Source organism: Dermacentor variabilis, chromosome 4, assembly GCF_050947875.1.
Source record: "Dermacentor variabilis isolate Ectoservices chromosome 4, ASM5094787v1, whole genome shotgun sequence".
In the NCBI taxonomy this organism is placed as follows: Eukaryota; Metazoa; Arthropoda; class Arachnida; order Ixodida; family Ixodidae; genus Dermacentor; species Dermacentor variabilis.
The window spans coordinates 132,647,692-132,667,930 of NC_134571.1; the positions used below are offsets into that span (position 1 = coordinate 132,647,692).

At 46.7% G+C, this 20,239-nt stretch overlaps 1 protein-coding gene across 1 annotated transcript in view; it reads right to left on the reverse strand.

Moving 5' to 3' along the window:
- The window catches only part of LOC142579792 (uncharacterized), a 90,908-nt gene extending 76,840 nt beyond the window's left edge, over nucleotides 1–14,068 (reverse strand). The window contains exon 1 of the mRNA XM_075690364.1: nucleotides 13,963–14,068. The gene's annotated coding sequence lies outside the window, so the exon portion shown is untranslated. The remainder of the gene's footprint in view (nucleotides 1–13,962) is intronic.
- Between the last annotated feature and the right edge of the window lie 6,171 nt (nucleotides 14,069–20,239).

The following is a 20,239-nucleotide window of genomic DNA, read 5'->3' on the forward strand; positions in this document are numbered from 1 at the left end:
CCTCTCGCCTGTCTATGCCGGTCTTGGGCGTTTCTTCAGCTAGACGTACCGTATTTACTTGATTCTAAGCACCCCCTTTTTTTCAAGATCACGATGTCCAAAGTGAGGGGGTGGGTGCTTAGATTCCAAAAATCTAGAATGACCCCCCTCCCTCTTTTCGCTGCGATATCAGGAGGAGATGGGAGCGAGAAATAACATTTTATTTTGCAGACATTCAAAAGAAAAAGCGGTGCAGACAGTAAACCCACCGCTAGTGTAGGATGCTCAGTCACTATCATTGCCACTCGAGTTCGTCGCAGCGCTTGAACCGCTGCTCTCGGTATGCCACAGCAGGTCGTCTTTCGTTCCGTCGAAGTTGTTTGTGATTGAGTAATTCTTAAATGATTTGACCACAACGTCCACATGGACCCTCTTCCACGCATCCGAAATCCACTTTGCGGTGGTTGATGGGGACGCTTTCTGCAGCTTTCCGGTCGGCGTCTTCTTCCGGTCAGGGTTTCACACCCACTCTTCGTACCCCTGTCGGAGATCGGCTTTGAAGGGCTTGTTGACTGAAATGTCGAGGGGTTGCAGCACTGGCGTCATGCCTCCCTGAATCACAACCACGTCGCTATTGATGTTCCGAAGCTTTGTACTTACCTCCGGGGTCAGGTTGCCGCGAAACTCGCCCAACAGAAGCATCAACCGCGTGCCTGCAGGTCTGCCGAGCAATGATTCCAGATTGAGCAAGCATGTTTGGTGGCCTTGGCTACGCGCTCTTCCTAACAAATATGGGGGGGGGGGGTGCTTAAATTCGCATGCAAACATTTTTCCTAACTTTTTTGCGAAAATAGAGGGGGGGGGGGCTTAGAATCGCAAAAATACAGTATATCACAATAGGCATGGGCTGGCATGACGTGCCTGCATGCATGACCTACACGAATGACGTGACATAATATAAATGGGTCACGGCTTGTCATCCGTTCGCCGTCGACGCGAAGTCGTCGACGGGGTATGCAAGCTGTCTGATCGTTCTGTATTCAAGGGAACGCAGCTAAGGAGTCAGAGCCGGGAGAAATAGAGAAAAAAGTATTTATAGAATTACAACGACACACAATTTAAACGAAACAGAACCAACACGAGAACGCTAACACACATGCACTTAATCTAAATCAACGATGAAGACAGAAGATATACAACGAACAGTTAACAGTGGACATAGAAACTAACATTACACAAAACACACTTAACGGTAGCCAACTAAAAAGAGTTCAACAGAAAACAAATGATGGCATACGCATTGCCGGGAAGCAGCCGCAAGTTCATAAAGCTTGGAATCGACGGCAGAGCTTTCCCGAAGAACGCTGGCAAGCGGATCTCGTTGCGGTGGATGCGAGTGCTGGGGTGCTATGCAGGATGCGCCGAGTTTGGCGAAACTCGGGATCTTCACGAGCTCTGGCGACAACCCAAGATGAAAGCACGAATGGTACCGAGACACAGTTTATCTTTCGACAAGCCTCCAGTTTCATTGGTTTATCTAGATTCACTCTGGCTGGCTATCATTCCTTGGGCGTTGCCTTCTGGGCGGTCGACTAACTGGGGCTCACGTGATCATACCGTCGGTGCATGGTCGTGCCTTCTTTCACTTGTTTGTCGTTCCACCGAGTGCATTACATGCACAAGCGAGGTATAAAACAAACGCATTTAGTACAATATTATTAGTTAGTTTAACGTGGTTTAGAAGCATTTTAAAGCTCACAACATGTACACTGAATGTGCATTAGACTAATTTGTAATTTAGTACGCTTCGCATTATACCACGAGGGAACGCTGTGGTGGCGTCATCACATCCATTCACCGGGCGAGCATGGCGGCTAAGCATCGGAGGCGCCCAGTGTAAACAAACTCGTACAACGAGCTTGCAGTGCGCGACGTAGTGATCAGGCTCGACGATGACCACTATTTCTCGGATATTTCTGTTCCTCCGTGAGCAATCTTTCCGTGCACCCCGAAAGACTGCCAATAGCTTCGGCGATGTTACAGATCGCAACGCGCACCTACTGTTCACGGCGAAGTGCTGAAGAAACAACTTGTCCGGTGCTGCTTCTGCGAGCGTCACGAACATTACATAGTGTTACATTACATCTTATATAGCTACGATGCGACAAGGAGGTGGTACCGACGATGGATCTCGCTACCAACACAGTGAAGGAGACATCGACAAACTGCAGATAAGTGTATTTCTACTGTTTGATATTTAGCGTAATAAGAGTGCACGGATTAAGTCGCTTTCGTAGTAACGACCTGAATGTCCAGCTGTTTAAATAAGGCAGTGAAAACCAATGAGTGTTCGTGCTTCTACATGCAAGTGGGCCCGCGAAAATATGGAAAAGATGAAGGTAACCTTCACTAACTTGGTGAGATAACAGAAATTCATGAGTGACATTAAGCCCGCAAAATTTATGGAAAAGTACCTTTATCCAGGTGAAATATCAATAGCAGGTACTGATATAAAGCAGGAAACTTATACAAAAATTTCACGGGTTGAACAGCACATGGAAGGCATTACCGAATCGTGATCGCCACGTTACCGATATCCTTGAAAAAAGTTTAGAATCATTGCATTCTACCGGTTATGCAATATGGGACATAAACTTGGAGGTCAACAAAGAAACTTGAGATGTCAATGACTGTGCAGAAAGCGAAGTAACAAAAATTGTTGGAGATAGCATTAAGGCAGGAAGACAGTTGTGTAGTAAACCGTGGCAACTGATATGCTAGTTGAGATTAAGAAAAAAAAGGGAATCAGCAGGTAGGCCATGCACGTAATCGATCACTTGTTGCAAATTCATAACAGGTGATTACATAAGCGTGGCAGAATGGATGTTAAGGAGAGAGAACTACAGCCGAGGGTGGTAGAAAATTGCGTAATGGGACAAAAATATGATGTTTGTAGGCATAGGATGCAATCAGCTCGCATAAGACGGGATTGTAGGGTGAGGCATTTGTTTTGCAGCGAGCAAAAATGCGTTTGTGGTGCTGACAGTAGAGACTCGTGAAGGTGCAGGGCCACCTTAGCTGCTGGCACACTAATCAACATGACAATTGGCTCTGAAAAAGAAAACCCCAGTTATGAAAAATAAAGCAACGTTGTCCCAACGCATTCTTTTATTATGCATACTACACTAGAGGTGTCCACAGTTAAGGGAACTTAGTACTAATAGTGCAATGAGCATTTTTCTTTGTAAATAATGGTTTGTATGCGGCTGATTCATTCCAATACACTTTTTTGCAGCAAAACATTCTGCTGCTGGAGGCACTCAACCGCCTGGTGGCAGTAGGCGAGCACCAGGCACGTGCTGTTGAGAGTGTGCCAGAGGTCCAGAGGGCTGCTCTGCAAGAGTAGTATCGGTGCCCTCACTGCTCTCCTGTCGAGCCCACAGAAGGCACCTTATAAAGGAGCTTTCAGTTTAATATTATGTTTATTATTCAAGAACATGAATAAAATTATTGCGGTAAACATTGTGATGTGCATATTAGGAGACTTGTAACATGCATTGGTGCCCCTTAAAAATAGGCAAACACATAAGACAACCTGTGCCACTCTTGGACCATGTAAATAAGAAATACACTAATGCAGCATAGACGTCATTGTGCTGTTTGTTCTTTCTATGTGCAAGAATACAGTGCATGTTGATTAGCCACAAGATGAACGGTGTGTGTAATTCACAATGAAGACAGGAAACAGCAGGAGCTTAATAATGCTATCACCTATAGACTGCATATGACTGCAACACACCCCGATTCAAATGTGCCATTACATGCATGTTCGATACCACATATTTTTTAACATTGTCTTATAACTGCATGTACTATATTTCACACATCTTAAGCCCTTGCATAGCACACTTCTGATGTATCCATTTCATAGGCCAAATAATTGTACACTTTGTCCTTTTGTAATGTATAAAAAGCAGCATCCTTTACAGTCGGAAAAAACTTCAGAAGACAGGAGGGGCCCCGCCCAGATGACCAAAACGCAGCAGCCGATTGCCTCCACGTCTAAAGAAATAGTCCCTCTCCAATGAGCAGGTATTAGTCTGTCTGGCGGCACGATGTCAGTCTAGAGTGCGTGCCCATCGGTGCAGGCTTGTGTTCACCTGCCTTAAAGTGCAGATTCCGCAGCCTCCTAAAGTTGTATCCGACTATAGAAACACGTAATGCCTTGCACCAGTTGCATAGACTTCTGCAACTTGATAGCACACAATGATCAGGAGCAGGAATCTATAAAGGCATCCAAGCAAAGCTGGCTGGCCACACTTCCATTATGAGGGGCTGCAAAAGGTCTCACCAAATATTCCCATGACGTCCTTGAAAAAGAGGTGGTGTTTGGCACTTCTTTAGAATCAAAAACAGATTACAGTGAATGTTGTGTAGCACGTCAAAACAAACTGAGCTTGGTTGTCTGCACAGCATGTAATGGGAGGTTGTGCTTCACATAGGAAACAAACTGCTCTGTCCAGTACAATATTGAGGCTAGTATGGCACCTATTATGTCAACAGTGTCTATATACAAATTACACTTTTCACAGGCCATTGATTTCACCATTATTTTGTATGATGGTTCTTTCAATCAGTGCTTGCATAACATGAGCAGGCGGATTTGAAAGCAAAGCTTTGTTTGCAAACCTTCCGACTTCCATAATTGTGTGGCTACGCACTGGCATGTTGTCGAATAGCTCACACTTCCTCGGTCCTGCACCAAGGAAGCCCAATGCTCTATTTGAAGTTGGATCGCACAACAATTCAACGGCACAAAAAGAAGAGTAACACACACAGCAAAGCATTCTGCTGTGTGTATTTCTCTTCTTTGTGTCCCGTCGAATTGTTGTGCAATTAAACTTCAAGCTACTATACCAATACACCCAGTCTTCAACATCACCAATGCTCTAGTTATTAGGCCACAATGGTGCACATATTTGAAATTTCCCAACACAAATTAGCTCTCCGAAAAATCACAAATGTTAAATTTTGCAGCACAGGTTTATGTATGCACGTGCCATATTCTTTACCACTAAACTGACAGGAATCAAAGGGGCAAGCATTAACCAGTCTTGCTGCTGCAAGGCTGGTTAATGCTTGCCCCTTTGATTCCTGACACCAAAGGAAATACAGTGTACGTTTAAGTAAAGGGAGTGCCGGAGGGAAAGGTGTGACAGCGAGGGCTTACAATAAAAATAATGGTTACGAGACATGTTCAATGCCAATATACGCTGCATGTCGCTCAGCCTACTTTGGCATTGCAGCAAGTGTTTACTCGTTTGAGCATATCACGTTTTGTGCAATCATTGCTCTAAAGCTGCACAAATGGTCTATTTGCTCTGCAATTTATTTTTATCATGGTGGGTTAAAGATGCACTTTTCATTGGCATCTGCACCACATTTCTCCCGATGTTTAATTTTGCCTTGGTGGTTCATGACATCATGTACAGAGAGTTCTGCAGAGCATTGGATGTGCATTATTCTACTGCTTAAGAGTTAGAGCCCCATTATGAGACGAAAATATACAATTTATCCATCCAGAATAACGCCGCCCCTCCAAAATAAGAACATACACTGAACCTCTGGCACATGCATCGACGGTGAACAGAGCAAACAATCTGAAGTATTTTCTTCATGCAAGCCAACACACTAAGATTCTCAATGCATTTTCATTTCGCCACAAATGCATAGGCACAACCGGCTTGGCGCAACATCCACATCTCGCGCTGGAACAAATTGTGCAATGCCTTGCTGTTTCATAGTGCGGTCGATAGATTACACATGACCAAAATTCAGCATTGTGCATACTAAGTAACTTCACCAATGAAGAACCCCAAGTTCTTTATGAGATTAGGATTCATAGGTTACTTCACACAATTTGTGATATCCATTTATCTATTTATACTTAATTAACCTCTTTCCCAAGAAAGTGAGCCATTTGGAAGGCACCCTGACAGACAAGTAGAACAATCGGCAAAAAGTCATCAACCAGCGAAAAAGTCAGTATCATTAGCAGCCGCATGTGAGATGTCGCTAACACAAAATTTAAGTCGGCTACACAGAAGTGACGAATTTGGCAATATGGCGTGTCTAAACATTGCTTCAATGTTAATCACAGTAACGCTGACATTGAAGGCGCCTTAATTCCTACGTACGTTCCATCGACACACCCGACTACGTTCGTAATGTTCCCACGAAGTAGGAAGCATTTTTTTATATATGCCCGCTCAGCCGCAGTATTCTGGAAAGCTAGCCACCGCTTACGCACTACCGCATCGATAAGCGCGTCAGACACATCTCTGACACAGTGGCTAACAGTAGTTTGATGGCGTCAAATGTAACGCTCGGCGCCGACGCTTCTCTGAAAACTCCCAGTCTCGTAGAAACGGAGCGCACAGATGACTTGCTCTACGACGGTGAGCGAATGAAGCCCGCCACGCTGTCTCCGCAGACGAGAGTCTTCGCCTAGCTCGTCGCACAGCCAGCGCACTGATGTCTTCGACAGGCGAAAATGACGCTGAAACTCCCCGTCGGTCATGTAGGTGAACAGGTCCAGACGCTCATACTGACGCTTGCTGCTGCTGCCGCCGCCATGTTCCCGAGTTGAACTCGGAGGGGGTTTCGCGATGTACGAGTTTAGCACGAGTTCGCCTGTCAATCAAATCCAGAGGTCACGCCCCGCGCGAGGCATGTAACTCTTGTGCGCGCACCCACTACAGTTGGGCCACGCCCAACTTATCTTCCGGCAACAGCGACGCGGTGTCGAGCTGAGAGGCATCAACAATCTTGACCGCCGACATAAAACGCGCACAACGCACTGTCATCGGTGATGTACTGAGCACCACTATCGAAAACAAAGCGTTGACTGTCGCTGGCTTATACATCTTCTCGGGCTGAGATGGCCTCACAACACGGTTTCATGGCCTGCCTTGTGGCGCGTAGCGCACAGTAAATAATTATCGGCACTTCACTGTGCTTACAAGGCGTCGATGCGGCGAGGGGGACGACGATGCTGAGGAGTGCGCATTGCAGCAGTCGTCTGAGATGGCTGCTCTGTCGTCGGTGATGAAACGGAGCCACAGCGTTGTAAACACGATCAGCGTCTGAGAATCGCTCGCTCTTCTAGACCCAGTGCAATGGCATTTCTTCATCACAAGCACTGCGCACTCAACAGTTCCAACACCTCTCTCCGTTCGAAATCTGATTTCATAACTGCACACAAGAGCCCTCACCTGCCAAAATGCGAGTGCTACGGTGTCGTTACGATATCCATCTGCGATCGCTGCTGGCTCCAGCAGAGGTAATCTGCAAGCGCCTTCGACTGCACAACACACTCATATACTGCGTACATGCGCTCAGAGGCACCTTCACTGGGCAAGCGATGAATTGTGTCGCTGGGGAAGCACGCACTTTTCGCAATGTATCGCAGAGGCTTCGCGCACAAAGATAAACTGGTACATTTTCACTGAACTGCGTCACTACGCACTCTACAATAACATACCGCCATTTCGCAACGACAGCCGTTGTGTCGTTTTTAGCCGGTAAACCGGGAGCCTTAATGGCCTAGTGAAGCGCCTGCGATGAACAGCCGTACCGCGGCGCTGCGTTTTTATTCCCCTAATAGAGAAAGAGTGGCCATGACCCTCCATGGATCATGACCGACATTATTGAGAATAGCTCTGCAGCGCCCCTAGGCGACTTATCACCGTATGAACGCCCTCGTGCGCGCGACCCGCTTCAATGTACCGCTTCTAAGCTTTCGCCTCACTGTCGCCACTCGCGGCAAGAAGTGCAAAATTTAATAATTTGCTCGATCTCCGTTTGTCATCACAAATTTCTAGCGTTGAAAACAAAAAACAGATACTTAGAGAAATAAAAATGTTCATTATTTTATTTGTTGTACTTTAACGTATTCGTTTGAGTGAAACTGTAGGTGCAAGAATGCGCCGCATGTACCCTGTTCGCATTCGATGGAGGAAAGAAAGATAGCGCCCGAAAGAAAAGGCACGCCCTTGACGCATCCGGGAAAGGCGTGGCAAGCGGCTCACGGCAAGTGTGCAGACAGACAGCGGGACAGTCACGGTTTCGCTAAGTTGCGATAATCCGTTGATAACAATACGTGGCGCTGGCGCGTTTCGTCGTGCAGCCTTCTGCGCTTGAAACGTGGAAGCAGCGTGCCGCGCAGGGTGCGCTCATGTTGTCATACGCGGCTTTTCGTCTACGTATTTTTTTGCCTACACCTTCGGCGCGTTCCGCGCTATCTCCGTTCACGGACTGCCGTCGAGCAAACTCGGGTAAAACTCGGGTGAACGAGAAACTCGGCGCATCCTGCATAGCACCCCTGGGCTGGGTTTCCCGGGAGTCTGGGTATGACGTCTTCCCTCGAGCAGGTTGAGCTAACTTGAGGGGAACTACCGTGAGCGTTGGAGACTTTGGTTTATTGTCTCTTACGTCAACTAGTAACTCGCAGTTAAGACGCGGCTGGACGACATAGGCCATACTGAACGGCACTAGCTCCTTGGCGCTTTTCAGCAGATCATAGGTTCAGCTTCTAGACTGCCTAGCTCGGTCCCCCCTAGGACCTGCGTTTAAATAATTTTTTTCCCTAGTTCCTGTGTTGGGGAACGGCAGATATTGATGACGATCCAATCAAGTTCACCCAATTGTATCCCGGCTCCTCTCAAGAACTTGGCCGCGCCCCTTTTAATTTGAGTCGAAGGAACGCGTGATTCTCCTTTGCTGTTATGGCTCGTGCACTTCTTTTGCACCACACAGACACACCCTCGAGCCCATGGCGGGCCTGTATTATCCGTTCACAAACACAGTTGAAACGACTGCAGCCGGCCATACGGCGCGGTCGGCACACATACATTATCAGTAATTAGTTAACAAAGGATTTCATAGAGACACCACGTAATTCAGGAGTATTCGCACCCCTGCCTTCTTATCAAGCTTCTCAATGCAAGCACGGGGTAGAGAATACGCAGGGGTTCCTACAAAATGCCGTCGGGACGTCACGGTCGCACCGTCGACAAAACGACAATGATCTCTAAACCTGCCTTCGACTTCTTCGAATGCTTGCCCGAGTGGCTGGCAATACTCCTCTTGCTCGCCGGTTCCTATTCCTACGACCTTTTGGCGCCCACTGATCGGTACTTCGCCGAATTGAATAATGCCGCACCATGACAAATGCCCCTCCCCACTTTCAGAATATTATAAAATACTATTCACTTTCACGAGTGGCATTTTCGAGAAAGAAAGGAGGAACACCGTTCTATGTATAAAAAACCCTATACACACAATATGCAATGTGTACTATCCCCCCATAAACGTTAGTCGAACAGAAAACTACACGCATATGTATGGAACACAAAGATCTCCAACTCCAGAATAACCCTATATTCGGCTCAAATAAAAGGCTCCCACATTCTCGTTTCCCTCCCAAAGTACATCAACAAAATCACAGAGGGCAAGGAAAGCGGCCAATGTAGGCTCTGTTCAGAAACAGGGACATCACACACATAATGTGGCAATGCACCTCACTCCCGTTCTCTCATCCCCCCGTCAGCAGCGAGACTGACTGGACAGCCTGGCTCAGTACCGGGGACGTCGACCGACAGCTTGAACTGATGGACTGGGCCGAGAAGGCGAAGCATGCCCAGGGCCTTACTTGAGCCCAATCCCTCAACCCCGTCCCCCCTTTACCCTTCCCTCTTTCAATAAAGTTTGTCACCATCACCACCACCTCAGTGTGGGTGAACGTAAACTGATGCTACTGAAGCTGTAAACTCAGCCGGTTCGGCCCTGGACGTCAGCAAATATGGGCGCACGTTTTCCGATAACACATCGGAGCTGTCTGATCTGTTCAGCATTTAGCTACTCCCAGAGTTTCACGTCCTTCTCCCCTTCTGATTTCTGTAGTTCAGGAATAGGAATGCTCCCATCGTCGCTCGATCCCATAACACCGAATGTCGCGTTGCTCACGTTGGCTGGATGGCAGTCTCTCCCCTAGTATCTTTTGAGCCTGCCGTGTCAATAATATAGTTGGCCTCGCCTCTCTTTTCCCTGACCTCAAAAGGCCGCTTCCACTGCAGGAGCAGCTTGTTGGTGTTAGTAGGAAGCAAGATCACTAGCCTGTCCCCAGGGTGAAACTACCGCTCTCATGCCTTGTGGTTGTAAACTTTCGTGTAACGCGCCCCTGCCTTCTCCAAGTCCCCGTGTGCCATCGGAAACATTCCTCCAGTCGGTTCCGAAGATCAAAAACATGCTGATATGTCGTCCTTGATTCATGGCTGAGGTTGCCATTCGTCCACGGTTCCTTCAGGATCGCCAAGGGCCCTCTGACATGTCGGCCGTATCAGAGAGAGTTCAAACGGCGAAAAGCCCATACTGGCCTGGGGAATTTCCCTGTATGCGAATAGCAGATGCGCCAGATAGCGGTCCCAATCTTTCAGTTTTTCGGCGCACGTGAGCTTCAACATCAACTTGAAAGTTCCGTTGAAACTTTCCACCATACCGTTGGCCATGGAATGGTATGGGGAGGTGAGGAGCTGGCGCACGGAAAGAAGCCGAGCCACTCCTTTCATCAGGTCTTACGTGAAATTTGTGCCCCAGTCACTCAGCACCTCGTTGGAGGCGCCAAATAGCCAGAACATCTCTACCAGGGCTTCGGCCATTCGTTCTGTCCTTATTCTGGGTAGCGCCACGGCGTTGGGATAGCGGGTTTCATAAGCCATAAGGCGTCAGAATGTACCGGTTCTCGTGTTTTGTGGGTGGTTGTATAGGTCCCGCTATGCCGACAGCCACCCGCTTGAATGAGGTTTCAATTATCGGCATCCTTCCAAGTGGAACACGTGACATTCTGCCCTTTGGAACCGCGCGCTGGAAAATATCGCAAGAAGCGACAAACCTTTTCACATCGGTCGTGATGCCCGGCCAATAGAATTCCTCAGCAATCCGATCCTTAGTGTTCTGAGGGCCTAAATGACCTGTCATTATACCGTCATGTGCTGTTTTTAACAAAGCGTCTTGGTGGCGTCTCGACACGACGAGCTGACGCACTGACCGTCCGTTCTTTTCCGTGCAGCAGGGATAAAATACCCATTTTCGTGTTTGAATTGGACACTTCCCTTCTCATTTGAGTATGTCTGCTTCTGGTTCATCGTAGCGAAGCACTGCTTAAGAGTGTTATCACTTCTCTACTCGCTGACGTGTCCGTCCTCACCTGGTAATTCTACCGCGTATTCGGGAGCCTCAAGTTGGGGAAGCCTTTTCTGCTGCGCTTGCGCCTGGGCATCGGAGATAGCTGCCGTCACGGGTCCTAGTTTCGTCTTCTCGTTACCGCCGTATTGTTCGGTCTCCTATTTCGGATCCTCCGTGGATCTTGCGCCTTCTATACTTCCCGCAGTTAAGTCATACAGCGGTTCTCTCATACATAGCGCTGTGAGGGGGCGGGTAAAATGCGGGGCATCGACTTCAATTCGCTCCTCGGGCAGAAGCTTGGCGCTTCCGTCAAACACGTAGACGAGGCTGCTTGCACCCGTTAGCTGGCCTTCGTACAACAGGTCAACTTTCACAATCACCGTGTTGCACCCTGCGTCCCGCAACACTGAGATCTCTCTACCTGCTAGGGTCCAGGAAGCAACAGGAAGGGCCTTGGTGAGAAATTTTCGCTGAATCGCCATTATCGCGTTCGTGACAGAAACCTTGTCACCGTTTCTCATCTCGAGATAGCCATCGTGTATCTGATCCTGGTCAGTTACTTTTGTGGGTGCGCAAACGCACGATGCCTGTAGTCTGCTATTAGAGCCCGCTGGACAATTGTACGATCTGTGACCCTTTCCACCTCACGTGTAACAGACCCGCCGCGTTGCCGGCGGGTTTACTGCGACATAGCTGGGGTGAGCGGTTTCTGCGATTGCAGAGGTAAGAGCGCGGCAGTGGTGGGCGGCCGTTTCCCCTCTTTTCAGTTTCCTGTCTCTAGGCCACGACTGGATCACCTTTCTTTGGTTTCGCGAGATTTGCTCCACGCTGAACTTCCAAGAGCTGGTCTGCCAGCTCTAAAATATCGTCCAGTGATTCTGCCTTCCGCTCCTTTAGGTAAAGCGACAAGTTCGGACCACAACCATGCAAAAATCTCTCTCTAATCAGCAGTGTGCGAAGACAGGCGCACTCGGTAGTGGTTTTGGAAAGTTTGATTCATCTATCAAAATAATAACTTAGCCGAGTTGCAGTTTCGACCCTCACTGGTTTCTCGTTATTGAACCTGTCTAGAAACACACCTGCTGTAAAGCGAAAGTGCCTCAGGAGAGCGGTCTTCACTTTTGCGTAGTCCGCTGCATCGTCAGGCGGTAAGCTTCCGTAAACGCTAAGCGCTTCTCTGCTTAAACAGCTTCTCTGCTCTGCTTCTCACCTCTGGCTATACTCAAACCGCTGGATTAATGCGTCGAAATCGTCCCTTCTTTCATCGAAGGAGACGATAAGCCTGCTAGTGTTTATCCATAAATTGCGCACCTCCGGTACTTATAGGTGCTCGCTGCTAGCCCTGATTCTGTTGCCACTTTGATTAAGCTGAGTTCTTAATTGTAACAAGTGTATTTCCCGCTCTCCGGCTTCCTTCGCTGTCACTCGCGCCCTTTCTTTTTCTTCGCGCTTTTTCTCTTTTACTTTGCTCTCTTTCTCTTTTTTTCTCGAACCAACGCCCGCTCTTCTCGGGCTACGGCATGCCCCTGTTCTTCCGCGACCGATGTGATCAGTTCAGTGCCCTCTAGGCCTAACTGTTTGCCTTCTTCCATAGAGTTTCTCACTATAACCCCTAGAGGGAAATCTGGCACCACCGCCTATGGCAGTTTCCTAAGCGGCGCTGTGGCGTCACGGGAATGACAGTATACGTGACCTCGAGGCTTGCGTTGGCTGGTCTTGTAAGCGGCTGCGTCTAAAACGTGGATATGGCTACACAAATAACGCGTTCTAAAAGTAAAATCTTCATAAAATGTTTTCATTAATGTATATTACATGTTCCAGTGAAGTTTACTTACCTACAATGCTCAACCAAGCGAATACAAGCAAGAACAGGGGACAAAATGTTCCCAAGCGAGCCCGAATCTTGTCGCCTGTCCTCCAACTTTAGCTGCCCGCTGGCACCATTAAGTTTTATATAATTGTATATGCAATAACAAGTTCTTATAGATAAACAAAACATGTTTTTGTGCAATAATAAAACTAAAACAGCTTTTTAAGTGCTGTTTTAGTAGAAAATTAATCATTGTGACAGACGGAACGGTGCTTGCCTGGCTCTCCGACAACGATGCTAATTCGAAGTCACAATATACCCGCATTTCCATGCATACCACAGCGCAGCAGCGCAAGATTTCCCTCTAGGTAATATAGTGAGAAACTCTATGCCTTCTTTTGTCCACTTGTCCGACTTCATTCCCTTCGAAACGCACTACACCTCCAAAGCTTGCGCGCTCACAATTCGCATTCACGAGCATTCGACGTTCAGCAACAATGCGTCAGTAGCACTAATCGATCAGTCTCCACGATTCTCGTCCTTCGTTCACTGTGCTGCTTTTGTACAGAACGTCCTGTCTGCGGAGGACAGTTTAATGTCGCGGCTTGTCACCCGTGTGCCGTCGAAGCAAAGTCGTCGACGGGGTATACAAACCGGTTGATCGTTCTCTACTCAAGGGAACGCAGCTAAGAAGTCACAGTCGGGAGAAAGAGAAAAAAATATATTTATAGAGTGACAACGACACACAATCTAAGCGAAACACGAACAACACAAGAACATTAGCGCACATGCACTTAATCTAAATCAATGATGAAGACGAAAAAAATGCAGCAAACCGTTAACAGTGGATATAGAAACTAACGCTACACAAAACCCACTTAACAGTGGTCAACTAAAAAGAGTTCAAAAGAAAACAAAGGATGTCATACGCATGGCCGGGCAGCAGCAGCAAGTCCATGTAGCTTGGAGTCGACGGCAGAACTTTCCCACAGAACGCTTGCAAGCCGATCTCGTTGCGGTGGATGCGATTCCTGGGCTGGGTTTCCCGGCAGTCTAGGTCTGACGTCTTCCCTCGAGCAGGTTGAGCTACCTTGAGGGGAACTACCGTGAGGTTCGTTGCAGGCTTTGGTTTATTGTCTCTTACGTCAACTATTAACTCGCAGTCGAGACGCCGCTAGGCGGCCCAGGTGATACTGGACGGCCCTAGCTTCATGATGCTTTTCAGCAGATCATAGGTTCAGCTTCTAGATTGCCTAGCTCAGTCCACCCTAGGACCTGCGTTTAAATAACTTCTTCTTTCCCTAGTTCCCTGTGTTGGGAAACGGCAGATATTGGTGACGATCCAATCAAGTTCACGCAATTGTATACCGGCTCCTCTCAAGAACTTGGCCGCGCCCCTTTTAGTTAGAGTCGAGGAAACGCGTGATTCCCCCTTGCTGTTAGAGCTCGCGCACTTGTATTGCACCACACATGTACACCCTTGAGTCCGTGGCGGGCTTCTATTGTCCGTTCAGAAACACAATTGAAACGACGCAGCCGGCCATACGGCGCTGTCGGCATACATACACTGTCAGCAATTCGTTGAAACAGGATTGCACAGAGAAACCACGAAATTCAGGAGTATTCGCACCCCTGCCTTCTTATCAAGCTTCTCAATGCAAGCACGGGGTAGAGAATACGCAGGGGTTGCTACAAAATGCCGTTGGGGCGTCACTGTCGCGCCGTCGACAAAACGACAATAATCTCTAAGCCTGCCTTCGACTTCGCTCAGCCGCTTGCTCGAGTGGCCGGCAATACCCCTCTTGTTCGCCGGTACCTATTCCTACCACCTTTTGGCGCCCGTTGATCGGTGCTTCGCCGAACCGAATAATTCGGTACAGTGACAAAATGACACATAACATAGATTTCACATGCGCGTCATGACATGACATGAATGACACCCCATGCTTGTCAGAATGACGTGTTGTCGTAGCCGTTTCTGCAAGTCAATATATATCTGGACATAAATGACATGACATGCGTGCATGACCCTGCAAGAATAACGTCATAAATGTCGTCACACGAATGACATGCGTGTCATGCGCCATGATTTTTATGACAATACATGCATGAGCAAGTAATTTCATGTCATTCTGGTCATGCCGTGCACTCATATCTCTCCAAACATATCCTGATCTATATCCAGGTAAAGAAACGACCACGACGCAATCACCTCCCGTCCTTTCTGTCATTCAGTACGATCCTATCATGACATGCATGTCACTCATGTGAGGCATGTCTTGTTGATTAATTATTATCATCAATATTTATTTATTTATTTCAAATACCATACATCAGCATGAGGATCACTGAGTAAGGGGGGGGCACCACAGTAAGAAAGTTGTACACGAGAATACCGCACAGATGAGCAGAAACATCATGACGTATTATTTGTGAAAAAGTAATGATGAGAATGATTTGATGCAATGATTGACATATGATGCATGTTGTGACATGACTGTCATAATTTTGGTGACTGTAATCGATTTAAGAGCATGATATACATTTATTTCACTGGATGACTGATATTCTGCTTGTGCGATTCATGACATGCATGTGTGATATTAATGACATGCTTTGCCACGTATGTCATAAAATTATTGGTATGAACATTAAAAAACCCCATTGCGCAATGGTGGCTCCGCGGTTCTGGCTGCCTAATAGTGTCTCATTGATAAAAGTGTACGTGCCTAATTGCGCGTGTCACGTCGCATCTGGCTGCGACGTTAGAGTGGATTAAGGTGGATTAACGCTGGTAAAAATTTTTAGCAAGGTGGATTAAGGTGATGTAAAGTTGATTATGGGGGCTTAAGGCTCATATACAATAGAACAAGGTGGATTAATATGGATTGAGGTAGAGTTGTGAAGGACACGTGGTAATGCGCCATGTCACGTACCATGAAGGTAACCATTTAATCAGAGAAGTCATTATGCTTTCGAATTCAAATTACGTAAGGATAATTACTGAAAAATATTCATAGCGCTAAATGACACGAACGACACATAAAAGGCACGCGGGAAAGCGCTCGTCCCCATATCTTTTCTGGGTCATTTCTGTCGTTTTGCGCTGTGAGTAGTTTTCAGTATGGATTACCAACAGGCCCAACGTACCATCTTTTTCAAAGGACACTTAAGTGGCAATTTTTTTCTCATGGATCCAAAAAATTTACTCTTACGCATTCTAGTACAATAGCGGCTAAGGCATATTTTGCCGAATTTTGTCACATCTTCCAGTGATCAGAAGCATAGAGCTGTCAAGGCATATCCTAAAGAAGTTGTTTCTTCTTTCCGTATATTGAAAGTGCGTTTCTATTTAGATTACTTGGGTTAAGAAACTATTGGAAAAGCCAATACAGACACGTAATCGATATTATGATGCCAGTGCCAATTTGCAGGACCATATGCTCGGAAGCCCGAGTACAAGATGTTTTTAAATGGTGTAGAAGAATGGCAGTAAAACTTGCAGTCAAGTCCCTTTTTTATTTCAATTGCACAACAGCATATTACCGGACAGAACGTGGTTGCATGAAAAGGGTTCCTTTGTCACGTCGACAGCAAACTGCATTTACTGCAAGAAGTCGGAACAATAAAACTTTTTATTATAGATTCTAGTGACCCAATGTTTACTTCGATATAGTACCAGAAAGCCTATAAAAGTACCTCCCGATAACACCACGTGAACTTCGCTTTTTACCGATGGAGCATCAAGAAATTACGTACGATCTTATCATGGTGCTTAGCTTTCACAGCATATCCAAGACGAAAATGCATGTGCCCCCGACCCTCCCCCTTCATTGATGTTACCACAAGTAGCATGCGATAAGATTTAATCGAAGGTGTGGCGTAGTCACGTGATCTATGCAGCGCACAGCCGGAACCATCACAGGGGATGAAGTTGCTAGATGACCTTGTTTTCTTCAAGAACGAGACATGAGAAATGTTAGCATTCTTGTATTTACAAAAATAATTGGTATTTGGATTGTGATTTGAAATGTGGGAAATAAAAAAAAATGCGGCAGATCCAATGTGGCCTCCTGAAATCTATAAACAGCGAAGCTTTCCGTTATAAATGCTAAGGAGGGCCGAAGCATGATTTACTGTTAATTCAATGCGTGTGCAAAGGCAAGCCGAACGCTTTATTAGGCAATACAATGTCTTGGAAAGGAAGCACATATGTGTAATTAAACGATTATTTAGACGTGCTCGTGGTGGTCAATTTGGCGTTTTAACGTTGAAGTACAAGTACACCTGACTGCACTATTTGTTTGGACATCCGACCTCCTATTAGAGGCGCAGTTACGACCGTCCGCGGTGCCTATGAGCACTGTGCATTGTGGTAGCGCATGGTGCCAAGCGCTGCAAGGCATGCGCAACGTGAGGCAATCTCCTCTGATGCCTTCGCTCCCGTCTCATCGCAGTTCTCTGGCGGCCTTAGCCATAGAGCCGGCGGCCTTAGCTAACGGAATTCCGGAACATGAATCCGACCACCCTTCTCCTTACTCCTTTCCCATTTTCCTGTCAATGAAACGTTTTCATCATCATCATCATCATCATCATCATCATAATCATCATCATCATCGTCGTCGTCGCGGCTCTGTGCGTTGCGGCCCCTCTTGCCATCTGCACCAGCGGCCAACGATCCGCATGTGCAGGCTGGCTTTCCCTTCTACCTTCCACCGCTGCTCACGTAGTAGTGTGAGCCATAGCTACTAGATGGCGCCGCCGTCCCGCTGAGTGTGAACTATTGGGCGAGAACGCACGACGAGGACCAGCAGCAGGTGGCAGCCACGGTCAGCTAGAGAGGGGCAGGGGGGTACGCGAAGATAACATCGCTTTAAATATTACATTGAGCCACTGCACTTGTTCGTAAGCGTCATTCGTAGGCTTACAGACGGAACACTTTAGTGACACTCGCAGCAGGGCACACACGTGAGCGATCGAGCGCGCTCGTCGAACTCGCTTCGCTGTGTAGTACTATGTAGCCTCGACAGCAGTGTTTCTAAAATAACATGCAGCGCACGGTTGGCAATATACAAAAACCCAACTCATGTGATTTCGAATGCTATAGGCCCATCCCTGCTTATAAAAATTTTCCGTTGCTCCTTTGCCGACGAAACCGGTCAAGCTTTCTTTGGGTGCCGATGTTTCCCAATTTTCAGGATTAGAGCACAGTATGTCGCTCACCTTTTGGATACAATGCATTCTTGCCTCCGGGAGTAACGATTGATTGCGTCAATGTCACGCAGATATTTCCTAAAATTAACTATATACCTAGTGCTTCTTTTTTTCAACCGAACATAAGAACCTTGCATTTCCTGACATCGAGCAGAAATACTCAAAGAGATGACATTGGTTGCACAAGAAATCGGAAGGCCTAATCATACAATTACCAAACATTCACTAATTACTTTTTTTGATAATTACTTAATGCAACATAGCGCAATTTTAGAATTCCAGTCAGCGAGTTCCTAAGACGTATCCGCTTGAAATAAATTTGCAGGCCGACACCATTTTTCAGACGTTAATTCACAAAGTGGGCTACAAAATACATTGGCTTCCGAGTTTCTTTTTTGCTTCGATGCATAAAGCGGAAGTTTGTCAAAAGAAATGCAAGTGAAACAATAAAGCACCTTTACCGCAAATTTCACGGCGCATGCTAAGTACCCGTGCAATCCTGGGAAGTAATTTCAAGTGGATATGTTTTGCAAACTCATCGGGCTACCAGCATTAAATTGCAATATGTACCGTAAAATAATTACTTTAAAAGTTAATTACCGAACATTTTATATTTAGTTAACTATGAATTTTGATCTCTAGTGCGAGTAGTGTAAGCCGCTCCGAGTAATAAAACTCAAGGACCACATTTGCGCTGTTTGCCGCAGCGATCTATAAACATTCTATATATTCTAAAAAAAAGAAGAGCATGCCATATAAGATGTGCAGGTTCATTTACCCATTGACAATGTTATAAGTTCCAAATGACTGCTTCCTCCTGTCTAGCAGACTGCCACCGAAGTGAAAATTGCTGCGACGAAATGGCGTTTTTTTTAAGTGTCACTATATTTGTTTCTTCTGAATCGGGTACAAACTGGTGCGACCGGTGGCACATGCCCTGTGATCCAGGAAACCGTATGTAGAATATACATAGAAAGTTTACTTGAGTGAAGCTCTTAAATATCGCACGCTACATACATTAAGAAGTCTGGGCGCTATTAGATATCCATGAGCCGGCAATAGAAGTACAGGCTTTTTTTACATCGTGATCTCTCTAAGTTCTGTGTGAGCAGCATGAGTGGACATTCTGTCGGGCGCAGAGTACGTTTTTATATATCTTCACTAACATATGGCGAGATACCCACCATGTAGGTCAACAATACGTGCTACATTACCAATGTTGTCAGCGCAACAATTCATGGACAGGCAAGAAAGAAAATTGAAACAAGGTATTCTTGGTTCGTGTTTCAAAAAATGCCTTTTCTGAGTCATGCGCTAACACCATTCAATCCTGTTTCATGAGACAATGAAGGTTTGGCATTTGCAAGTTATCCACACATTTTACTATGATCAATCGCAGAAGAGATTCCGCAGAGAAATAACAAAGTTAGTCACGGGGGGGGGGGGGAGGGGGGGGAGGCAGGGCAGATTGCAATGGCTCCACGGAAAACCAAGCCAGATCTGTTGCAGTTATCCTGCAGCTGCATCAGTTTAGCCACAACGCAAAGGTTTGCTTATGGAAACGAACTGGCTTCGGTGTGCCGCTTCCGGCAATTCAGAGAGATTGAAAAATCTGCTGTCGTGGTTAACGCTCGATATAATACCGTCATTACAATATCCTGCAAGAAGGATTATGTAGGCTAAACTGGTCGATGCGAAAAAAAAAGTTCGCAGACACCCTAAGGCCCATCTCCCTCACTTCATGCGTAGGCAAGGTGATGGAACACGCCTTGTTAGCATCCATCAACACTCACCTCGAAGTCAACTCTATTTATCCCCCCACCATCATTGGATTTCGTCCTCACCTTTCTACTCAAGACGCTATGTTGCAGCTCAAACACCAAGTATACTAAACGGCGGTACCCCCCTGCCCCCTCAACCTCAACCTCCCCCCTACGTCCCCCCCTCGCAGATAACCACGCAGTATGGGAGTGTATGTTAACCTGAAGCATT